Source organism: Dama dama, chromosome 1, assembly GCF_033118175.1.
Source record: "Dama dama isolate Ldn47 chromosome 1, ASM3311817v1, whole genome shotgun sequence".
Taxonomy (NCBI): domain Eukaryota; kingdom Metazoa; phylum Chordata; class Mammalia; order Artiodactyla; family Cervidae; genus Dama; species Dama dama.
In genome coordinates, this window is record NC_083681.1 from 3,994,144 (window position 1) to 4,005,332 (window position 11,189).

At 36.5% G+C, this 11,189-nt stretch overlaps 1 pseudogene; it reads left to right on the top strand.

The window, feature by feature from the left end:
- Nucleotides 1–2,819: 2,819 nt before the first annotated feature.
- Nucleotides 2,820–3,830, top strand: LOC133043250 (myb/SANT-like DNA-binding domain-containing protein 4; annotated as a pseudogene).
- Nucleotides 3,831–11,189: the final 7,359 nt, after the last annotated feature.

The following is an 11,189-nucleotide window of genomic DNA, read 5'->3' on the forward strand; positions in this document are numbered from 1 at the left end:
ATTCTGTGTTTCCTTTCAAATGCAGTAATAGATAAGACAATGATTGAAAGTATCATTAGTAGACACACAACCCCCGTTTCCCCTACAAGAACATAATAACTTTAGTGACCTTTTTCCCACAGGGGAGACTGTGCAAAGCTACTTAACTTTGCATACATAAGTGATTTATTTCATTTTCTATTATTAGAATATGGGCATTTACTATATGCTATGAGAAATCATTTTTTTCAGGTCCATGTTAACCATGTTAATATGTAGTAAACAATTCAATTATATAAAATAATTATTGTATTAAAATGTATCTCAGAAAAGAATATATATTGTTTGTATTTATTGTTACTAGAAATAAAAAAGATAGAAAAAGGTGAATGCTAAGGCTCTCATTTTCTTGCCCTGAGTGGCTCTGATGAATTTCAGAATTCCTGAGAGAGTGGTGGTGGAGGTGGGGTTACTGTTAGAAGGGGCTCTCTGACTGTGGACAGAGTAGCATAGACTTCAAGGTGGACATGTTGGGCTGAGTGAATAAAATGCAGCTAGATTTGAAATGAATCATAGATGGGGAGAGACTTTGAGGCTCTGCATGAGGTAAGAAAGAACAGACGACATGTCCGTGAGCCACAAATGAAAGCAGTAGAAGCTAACTGAATGTCCAAGGTCAGGCACTGTCCAACCCTACTTCAACGGGACATCAGCAACACAAGAATCAGCCAGGTGCCATGGTATAAACCTTCTTCCTACCTAATATGTACAGGTGAGCTAGTGAAGAGGTCCAGAGTCTGAGAGACTAAATCATACCATAACAAGACTTATTTTAAGATGTTTACATTAGACAGATGCTGTCTTAATTCCAGTTCAATTTTTCCTCTTTCTGGACAGGCCCATTTGCCATCACATTTCTGGTTTTCCTATGTGATCAGTTGTGATTTACTAAACAACCTTGACTCCCAAACCCTCTTGTAGAATACTGCTCAGCTTGAAACAGTTGATCTACGGAAACCTAACCCTTAAAAAATCAACTGTTCTATCCCACATGCTTGCATAACACTAGTTGCTTTCTCTTCATTTCTTAGGCTCTCCTATCAAATCCTTGGTCCAACCTTACTGCTCCAGACTTCTTCCCTTATTACCTCCAATTCTCCATGTGCTTCCTTCCAGCTTTTGTAGTTTACTTTGCCAGCAAATAATGAATGACTCACCTCCTTTTCTTTAATCTCTGTAGTTAATTTTAAATGCAAGGATATTGGAGAGAATTTGCCTGTTACCAGGTTGTTGGGGATGCTCCTCCGAAACCAGAGGTGTCTCTTGGTCAGCATTTTAATACTTGCAAGTTTTCCTCTTAAGTCATTAAATAGAATGGTTCATAATCTCAGGCTGATGCATTGGCATTTGAAGTTCTTTCCCTGAATTCTGAACTGCCTGAGTTTATCCTTCTCACTGCAAAACAAAACCCTTCAAAGACAAAATTGAATCTCTATACTCAGAAAATAAATGGCAAAACACATTTAAACAATTACTTAATATTGTGTTACAGGCTCTTATTCAGTTACAGTGTAAGTTGCAAATATGTTTTGTCAAAAACTACTTTAGCAATTTGGCCAATATAAAGACTAATTGATATATATGTACATTTTTCAGAGAAAAAATAATCCTAAAACGTAATTACTATTTTCACTATGAATATGGAATTTCAAAGTAATATTTATAAAGTGCTTTGAGGTTTTTGAAACTATAAAATATTGAATTTTTAGACAATGTGGCACTAAACCTACCTAGTGAATATTAATTAAAACTGCAATTTATTTTAATTACTTTTATAAAATCTATGTTTCCAGGGTAAAGTTTCCTTGGACTTATTAAATTTTGCAATTTTGAAGACTTCTATGAAGCTTAATGAAACTAAACCTAAAATAGCAAACTTAATATTCATGAAAAAACTTAAGAAATATGTGGAACCATCTTAAAATATTTAACATATCATCGTAGTGTTTATAAAGTTAGATTTCACTGCACCTTACAAATATTTTTGCATTTCTTCCAAATTCAGAGCTTGTTTAACCTGATTCTGTTCTAGTAGTAATTAGTGAGTACTTCCATGAGAAGTTAATTACCCTTACCTAACTTTGAGTAAAATACATGGTGGAAAGTTAGTTTAACATTTTCAATCAAGAAAAGCCTTTCTCTAGCCTTTTCATTTAAAAATACAACTAGCCTAATTTTTTCCTTTTAGAGATTAACCACCTTTTATGTTATGAAACATTAATTGGAATTTGAAAAAACTTTTAAAACAACTTTCAACAAATGAGTAATTTTTTTGTTTCCTTTACAAATAGTGTTCACCTTGTGATCTGTTCCTGAAGGAGTGAAATATACCACAATATTCCATTTAAATACAATTCACATTTCACTTACAAGCACAAGTTAATGAACACTTGTTTCTAGGAATTTTCACAAAGAGAATTATTCTAGTAGTTTAAAGCATCTAAATTTCTTTCCTTATAAATGAAATATTAAGCTCTAACCAATAATTTTTGTTATGGGATGTCTACCCAGGAATATATGTGTCAGGCAGTGTTCCTTAAAGTTTCCTCCAAAACAAGCAAACAGGTCATCTGGGAGTCCCATTAAAAGTATTGAATCCACGGGGAGGTGCTGTCAAGGCTAGCAGGAAACATCCAACCCCCTGTGATACTAGATGAATGGAAAACTCAGATTTAAATAAAGTACTAACAAGGAATTGTCCTTGATTTTTGTACTTTGTAGCATTCCTCAAATTCCTTTCACATCTTCCCTTACTGTAAAAACTGGATTTAAGTTAGGAAATGAAGCAATTGAAAAGGAAAAGCAATTTCAGTGTACAAGAAACTCAGACCCTTTTGAAAGAAATTACAGAAATGAAGTAATTTTTTCTAAGCAGCTTAATACAACAATTAATGTGATAAAGGGAATGACTTGGGAGGAGATTGCACAGTGTGTGAATGCTGTAGGGTAAGGAGAACAGAGAACAGGGACAGAAGTAAAAAGAAGGTACCTTGACTGACGAGCCCTTATGAAGAGAAAGAAGATGAAGGCGAACATTAAGCTAGCTGGTTCAGGGTTTCCCCTGCCCACATCTGATTTAGATGACTCTCTCACTGAAGAGATAGATGAAAAGATTGGATTCCGAAGTGATACAAATTTTGATTGGCAAAATGTGGCAGATTTCAGGGATGCAGGTGGATCCTGAGGTCAAGGAAGAAAAGGAAGAAAGAGATCCCCAGAGTCCTGAATTTGAGATTGAAGAGGAAGGAGAAATGTCATCAGTCATACCAGATTCCAGGGGGAAAATGAACTTCCTGATTTCCCCCACATTGATGAATTTTTTACTCTGAACTCAACTCCATCTAGGTCTGCATATGATGAGCCCCATTTGCTTGTAAACAGAGAAACAGAAACTAGAATTGGAAAAACAAAGGCTTGATATTGAGGTTGAAAGACTGCAGGTAGAGAAGGAACGCCTACAGATTGAGAAAAAGAGGCTGCAACATTTAGACATGGAGCATGAGCGACTTCAGCTGGAAAAGGAGTGGTTGCAGATTGAAAGAGAGAAGCTGAGGTTACAGATAGTCAACTCAGAGAAGCCATCTTTGGAAAGTGAACTTGGTCAAGGGGAAAAGTCCATACATCAACCACAGGATATAGAAGCCGAGAAGTTAAAACTTGAGAGAGAACGCTTACGACTGGAAAAAGATAGGCTGCAGCTTGGAATCTGAATCCGAGAAGCTGCAGATTGAAAAGAAATGCTTTCAAGTAGCAAGAGACTACGAATTCAGAAGGAAAGACACTTGCAGTGATTTATTTAGGTCTCCATTAATCAAATGTTTGTAAAGCATAAGTTTAGGTTTAAAAATGGTTGCAGGATTAGCTGTATTGTTGGTTTTTCCCCCTGTTTAATATTAGTGTTTTCAATACAAAAAACGATGATTATTTGTGGGTAATATATGCTTAAGTCTTCTATGAAAACTATGTGCCCTAGCATAAACAATATAGCAGAAATTGTTGTACTATACACCTTAATTTAGTAAAATTACACACAGTCTTGTATAATCTATGCACTCAGAGTTTACAATTATGTCTGTGTGAAATTCTAGCTCAGTAGTTGTCAACTGGGGGTGACTTTGGCCCCCAAAAGACATTTGACAATATCTGGCGACATTTTTTGGTTGTCAGAATTGGAGAGTTAGGCACATTGCTCCTGGCATGCAGTAGGTAGAGGCTAGGGATGCCTACATCCTGCAATGCACAGGACAGTTCCCACCCTCCATCCCCCCCCCCACAAAGAAAAAGAATGATCAAACCCTAAGTAGCAATGTTGCTGAAGTCGAAGAACCCTGTCTTAGCCTGGCTGAGCACTTCTTTAGCTTTGTTTCAGTTTTAGAATATTAAAATACCACAGATATCTGTGTGGGAATTAATCAAGTGGCCCAACACTTTAACTATGAAACAGTCCTATATAGTATATTGATTATAGGAAGTGATGAAGATTATAGATGTTTTATTCTTTTGTTTCCATCTGTATATAATGTGAGAGTCAGAAAACAATGTAGGCAACATAGAAGTTGTCTAAAGTGAGTTACTTTACAAAGCAGTTCACTCATCTAGCTATTGGTGCTTTAGAAACAGCACACATTTTTGTAAGCTTTATGCTTTCTTCTGTGACTCCATTGACTAAGCCAGTAGTTTAGACAAAAATTGTGATTTCTACCATGTACTGAAATCTTAATATACTTGGTTGAAGCTAGTAAGAATGTTACCAATTTAAAAATGGTGTAGGTAATCAATGAACTGGAACTCAGCAAGTGGTCATTTGATTTTTAAAATAGATAATAGCTATTTGGAACTGGGAGTGGGGGTGGGGGAGAATGTCCTCTGTATCCAATAGTAATGATGATGGTGATGAAATAGTGATAGTAGTGGTGTATATGAATTAGGGAAGCACTTATTCCACACTATCTGATATAATCTGTAGAAAAAGTCTTGAGAGTAGTATCATTATTCCTGAATCTGAGACTTAGAGAAGTCACACTTCTCTTAAATGACTAATTTCATATATCATGATGTATTTTGTCTTTGTTCTTCCCTGTGAAACAAAGTTTGTATCTTTAGTCAGTCATTTTGGTATTTATTCTGAGACCAAGAGTTTACTTAATCTGGTGGTTTGCCTTCAGTCCCCTTCCACTGTCCAGAAGATTGTAATGCACACTAAAGTTGAGAATCATTGCATGAGATCACTTTATATTTTCCCATTTCCCTATATGTAGTCTTAGTACATCTCTTCTATTGACAGATACTACCTTGATTCTAAATTGATTCTTGTTAATTTAAGAATATCTTGAAACCAAATTTAGAAAAAAGCTAACACCTATCCAACTCAGACTCTCCCAGAAAATTGCAGAGGAAGGTACACTCCCAAACTCGTTCTATTAGGCCACCATCACCCTAATACCAAAAACAGACAAAGATGCCACACAAAAAAATTAAAATACAGGCCAATATATCACTGATGAACATAGATGCAAAAATCCTCAACAAAATTCTAGCAAACAGAATCCAACAACATACTAAAAAGATCATATATCATGACCAATTGGGCTTTATCCCAGGGATGCAAGGATTCTTCAATATTAGCAAATCAATCAATATGATACACCCCATTAACAAGTTGAAAGATAAAAGCCATATGATTATCTCAACAGATGCAGAGAAAGCCTTTGACAAAATTCAACACCATTTATGATTAAAAACTCTCCAGAAAACAGGCATAGAAGGAACATACCTCAACATAATAAGAGCCATACATGATAAACCCATAGCCAACATTATCCTCAATGGTGAAAAGTGGAAAGCATTTCCATTAAAGTCAGGAAGAAGACAAAGGTGCCCACTCTCACCACTACTATTCAACACAGCTTTGGATGCTTTAGCCACAGCAATCATAGAAGAAAAAGAAATAAAAGGACTCCAGATTGTAAAAGAAGAAGTAAAACTCTGTTCGCAGATGATATGATCCTCTACATAGAAAATACTAAAGACACCACCAGAAAATTACTAGAGCTAATCAATGAATATAGCAAAGTTGCAGGATATAAAATTAACACACAGAAATCCCTTGCATTCCTATCCACTAAGAAAACAGAAATTAAGGAAACAATTCCATTCATCATTGCAAGGAAAAGAATAAAATACTTAGGACTAAATCTACCAAAGAAACAAAAGACCTATGTATAGGAAACTATAAAATGCTGATGAAAGAAATCAAAAATGACACAAATAGATGGAGAAGTATACCATGTTCATGGACCAGAAGAATCAATGTAGTGAAAATGAGTGTACTATCCAAAGGAATCTATAGATTCAGCTCAATCCCTAAGGAGCTACCAATGGTATTTTTCACAAAACTAGAACAAATAATTTCACAAATTGTATGGAAATACAAAAAAAACTCAAATAGCCAAACCAATCTTGAGAAAGAAGAATGGAACTGGAGGAATCAACTTTCCTGACTTCAGATTATACTACAAAGTTAGTCATCAATACAGTATGGTACTGGGACAAAGACAGAAGCATAGATCAGTGTATCAAAATAGAAAGCCCACAGATAAACCCATACAACTATGAACACATACAATGAATGAAAATGTACAATGAGGTGAAAATATACAATGGAGAAAGACAATCTTTTCAACAAGAGGTGCTGGGAAAACTGGTCAACCACCTGTAAAAGAATGAAACTAGAACACTTTCTAACACCATACACAGAAATAAACTTAAAATGGATTAAGGATCTAAATGTAAGACCAGAAACTATAAAACTCCTAGAGGAAAACACAGGCAAAACACTCCCTAACATAAATAACAGCAAGATCCTCTATGACCCAACTCCCAGAGTAATGGAAAAAAGCAAAAATAAACACATGGGACCTAATTAAATTTAAAAGCTTTCGCACAATGACGGAAACTATAAGCAAGTAAAAAGGCAGTCTTCAGAATGGGAGAAAATAATAGCAAATGAAACAACTGACAAAGAATTAATCCCTAAAATATGCAAGCAGCTCAAGCTGCTCACTACCAGAAAAATAAATAACCCAATCAAAAAATGGGCCAAAAAACTAAACAGACATTTCTCCAAAGAAGACATACAAATGACTAACAAACACATGAAAACATGCTCTACATCACTCATTATCAGAGAAATGCAAGTCAAAACCACAATGAGGTACCATCTCACGTCAGTCAGAATGGCTGCTGTCAAAAAATCTACAGACAATAAATGCTGGAGAGGGTGTGGAGAAAAGGGAACCCTCTAACCCTGTTGGTGGGAATGCAAACTAGTACAGCCACTATGGAGAACATGTGGAGATTCCTTTAAAAACTGGAAATAGAACTGCCATATGACCCAAAAATCCCACTGCTGGGCATACACACCCAGGAAACCAGAATTGAAAGAGACACATGTACCCCAATGTTCATTGCAGCACTGTTTACAATAGCTAGGACAGGAAAACAATCTAGATGTCTATCTGTAGACGAATAGATAAGAAAGTTGTGGTACACATACACAACGACTATTACTCTGCTATTAAGAAGAATGCATTTGAATCAGTTCTAATGAGATGGATAAAACTGGAGCCTATTATACAGAGTGAAGTAAGTCAGAAAGAAAAACACCAATACAGTATATTAGCACATATATATGGAATTTAGAAAGATGGTAACAACAACCTTATATACAAGACAGCAAAAGAGACACAGATATAAAGAACAGACTTTTGGACTTTGTGGGAAAAGGGGAGGGTGGGATTATTTGAGAGAATAACACTGAAACATGTATATTACCATATTTGAAATAGATGAACAGTCCAAGTTCAATGCATGAAAAGGGCACTCAAAGCTGGTGCACTGGGACAACCTAGAGGGATGGGATGGGGAGGGAAGTGGGAGGGGGGGTTCAGGATAGGGGACACATGTACACCTGTGGCTGATTCATGTCAATGTATGGCAAAAAACACCACAATATTGTAAAGTAATTAGCCTCCAATTAAAATAAATTAAAAATATATTATTAAAAAAAAAAAAAGAATATCTTAAAAACCATATGTGACATTTGAGTATGGGTATATAAGGCAAAAATATACATCTTAGTTACCTTGCATTTGAAGTAGTGTTACTTTTCTATAATTGCAATAAATGCTACCATAAGATAAAAAAAATACCTAATCCCAGGACCTTATCCTTAGAGATTTTCATTTAGTAAATTCTAGATTCGGATCCTAGGAACTCATAGTTTTTACAAGCACTGCAAATAATTCTTATCAGTAAGCAGGCCTGGAAATATACTAACGTAGAGACTCAAGACTCAACTCTAAGTCAAGTAGGTTTGGGTTTGTATCTTTGTTCCACCATAGAGTGGTTTAAAAGCTGTACAAACTTGAACAAATTACTTAAACATTCTGTGCCCCAGGTGTTTTATTGGCAAAACAGATAATAGTTATACCTCCTACAACATGTTATTTTAAGAATTAAATAACACACGTGACATACTTGACAATGGGATATGTTCAGTAAATGTCCCTTGTCTCCTATCTTTTGTCTTGTTTGCTTTTACCAGAAGCCATCTTCTCCTAATTCTCTGATATGCTACTACAGCTTTACATTCTACAATTAGAGCTAAAAATTTAAATCTGAAAAGTATACAAATCTTCCTTGACAGAGGGAATTGATGGGATAAAGTAAAACTTTGCCTAATACACAGTTTATCTTTGACTTGGCCCTAAACGTTCCTTCTTAGGCTCAACCATCAGTATCTCATTTATTATTGTATTCATTTAACGGAGTTCCTAATGTGTGTCGTCAGTGTAGTAGGCTTGAAGTAACAATAGCAAGAAAATCAGATGTGTTCCCTATTTTCCTTGAACTCACTTAGTGTTCTGTCACTTCTTCAAGTCTCTCCAGGCTTGATTTTTGCCTAATCTCTATTGATAACAAACACTTTTGATTTGGCCCCATTTTTGTTTTCCAATCTCAGAGCCTTGAACCTTAGAAAGTTCTTTGGCTTCCACACTGCTCTGTCCAAATGAGAATTCCCTTTTTCTCTTTGACCCACATCTCTCACCTTTTACTCAAGTTTAACTTTGGCTGATGCCAGATAGAGCATGATGTTCAAATCTCCTGTATACACCTGAGCAGAGGGTCAGACAACCAGGTTACAGAACCCTAAAATGGGTAAGAGCTCTTAGAAGTCTACAAGGAATTTCAAATCTATTGCATGTTTTATTTTCACAAACTACAATGTAGAATGTATACACGATTCAAAATTGTGAACACAATTCAAAAACTTTTTTCTTATTAATTTCCCATCCTGGTATCTGTATTCAACCCTATATAATATGTCATGTTGAGGGGGTGGTCCCAAGATGACTGAGGGATAGGATGGGGAGATCACTTTCTCCCCCACAAATTCATCTAAAGATCAGTTGAATGTTGAGCAACTTCTACAAAACAACTTTTGAACGCTGGCTGAGGACACCAGGCACTGAGAAAGGCTGCCCAATCTCTTTGAAAGGAGGTAGGACAAAATATGAAAGATGAAAACAGAGATTTAGAGATGGAGACCTGTCCTGGGGAGGGAGTCGTGAAGGATTAGGATAATCCTCTCATAAGCTGTCTAGGTTTGTCACAGCTTTTCTTCCAAGGAGCAAGCATCTTTTAATTTCATGGCTGCAATCATCATCTACAGTGATTTTGGAACCCAAGAAAATAAAGTCTGCCACTGTTTCCACTGTTTCCCATCTATTTGCTGTGAAGTGATGGGACCAGATGCCATGATCATAATTTTCTGAATGTTGAGCTTTAAGCCAACTTTTCACTCTCCTCATTAACTTTCATCAAGAGCCTCTTTAGTTCCTTACTTTCGGCCGTAAGTGTGGTGTCACTTGTATATCTGAGGTTATAGATATTTCTCCCAGCAATCTTGAGTTCACCTTGTCCTTCATCCAGTCCAGCATTTCTCATTTTGTAGTCTGTGTATAAGTTAAATAAGCAGGGTGACAATATACAGCCTTGATGTAATCCTTTCCTGATGTGGAAACAAGTCTGTTGTTTCATGTCCAGGTCTAACTGTTGCTTCCTGATCTGCATACAGATTTCTCAAGAGGCAGGTCAGATGGTCTGGTATTCCTATCTCTTTAAGAATTTTCCACAGTTTGTTGTGGTCCACGCAGTCAAAGGCTCTGGCATAGTCAATAAAGCAGAAGTAGAAATTTTTCTGGAACTCTCTTGCTTTTTCGATGATCCAACGGATGTTGGCAATTTGATCTCTGGTCTAAAAATAATCTACAGAGCAAATCAAAACAGAAGAATAATAAATGCTTTTCTTGAGTCACTGCTGTCAGAGTCCTTTCCTGCACTGGGAGTCACAGTCCATCTCACCTCCCGAGGATGCCCTCCAACATTGTGCTAATCTCTGGACCTGCTGTGGGGGCAGCTCAAATTCTAATCTGGTTCTCCTCCTATGTGTTCTTGCCTCCAATGTCTACAGCTATAAGTACTAGTGCATTTTCTTTTGTGGAAGCCTTTGACCTTTTATATATTCTATAGACACAGAAGCTGCCTAGTTGATTGTGTGGGTTTAATCTGCAGCTTGTACAGCTGTTGGGAAGGTTTTGGGTCTTCTTCCTTAGCCACACTGCCCTGGGTTTCATCTGTGGTTTCGAGTAGGATAGGTGTTAGCTCTTCTCTAAATTTTTGGTAGAATTCACCTATGAAGCCATCTGGTCCTGGGGTTTTGTTCGTTGGAAGATTTCTGATTACAGTTTCAATTTCTGTTCTTGTGATGGGTCTGTTAAGATTCTCTATTTCTTCCTGGTTCAGTTTTGGAAGGTTATACTTTTCTAAGAATTTGTCCATTTCTGCAAGTCGTCCAGTTTATTGGCATATAGTTGCTCATTGGCATATAGTAGTCTCTTATGATTTTTTTTTTTTCTTTTTTAATTTTTATTATTATTATTTTTTTTTTCCCAGTGGGTTTTGTCATACATTGATATGAATCAGCCATGGATTTACATGTATTCCCAATCCCGATCCCCCCTCCCACCTCCCTCTCCACCCGATTCCTCTGGGTCTTCCCAGTGCACCAGGCCCGAGCACTTGTCTCG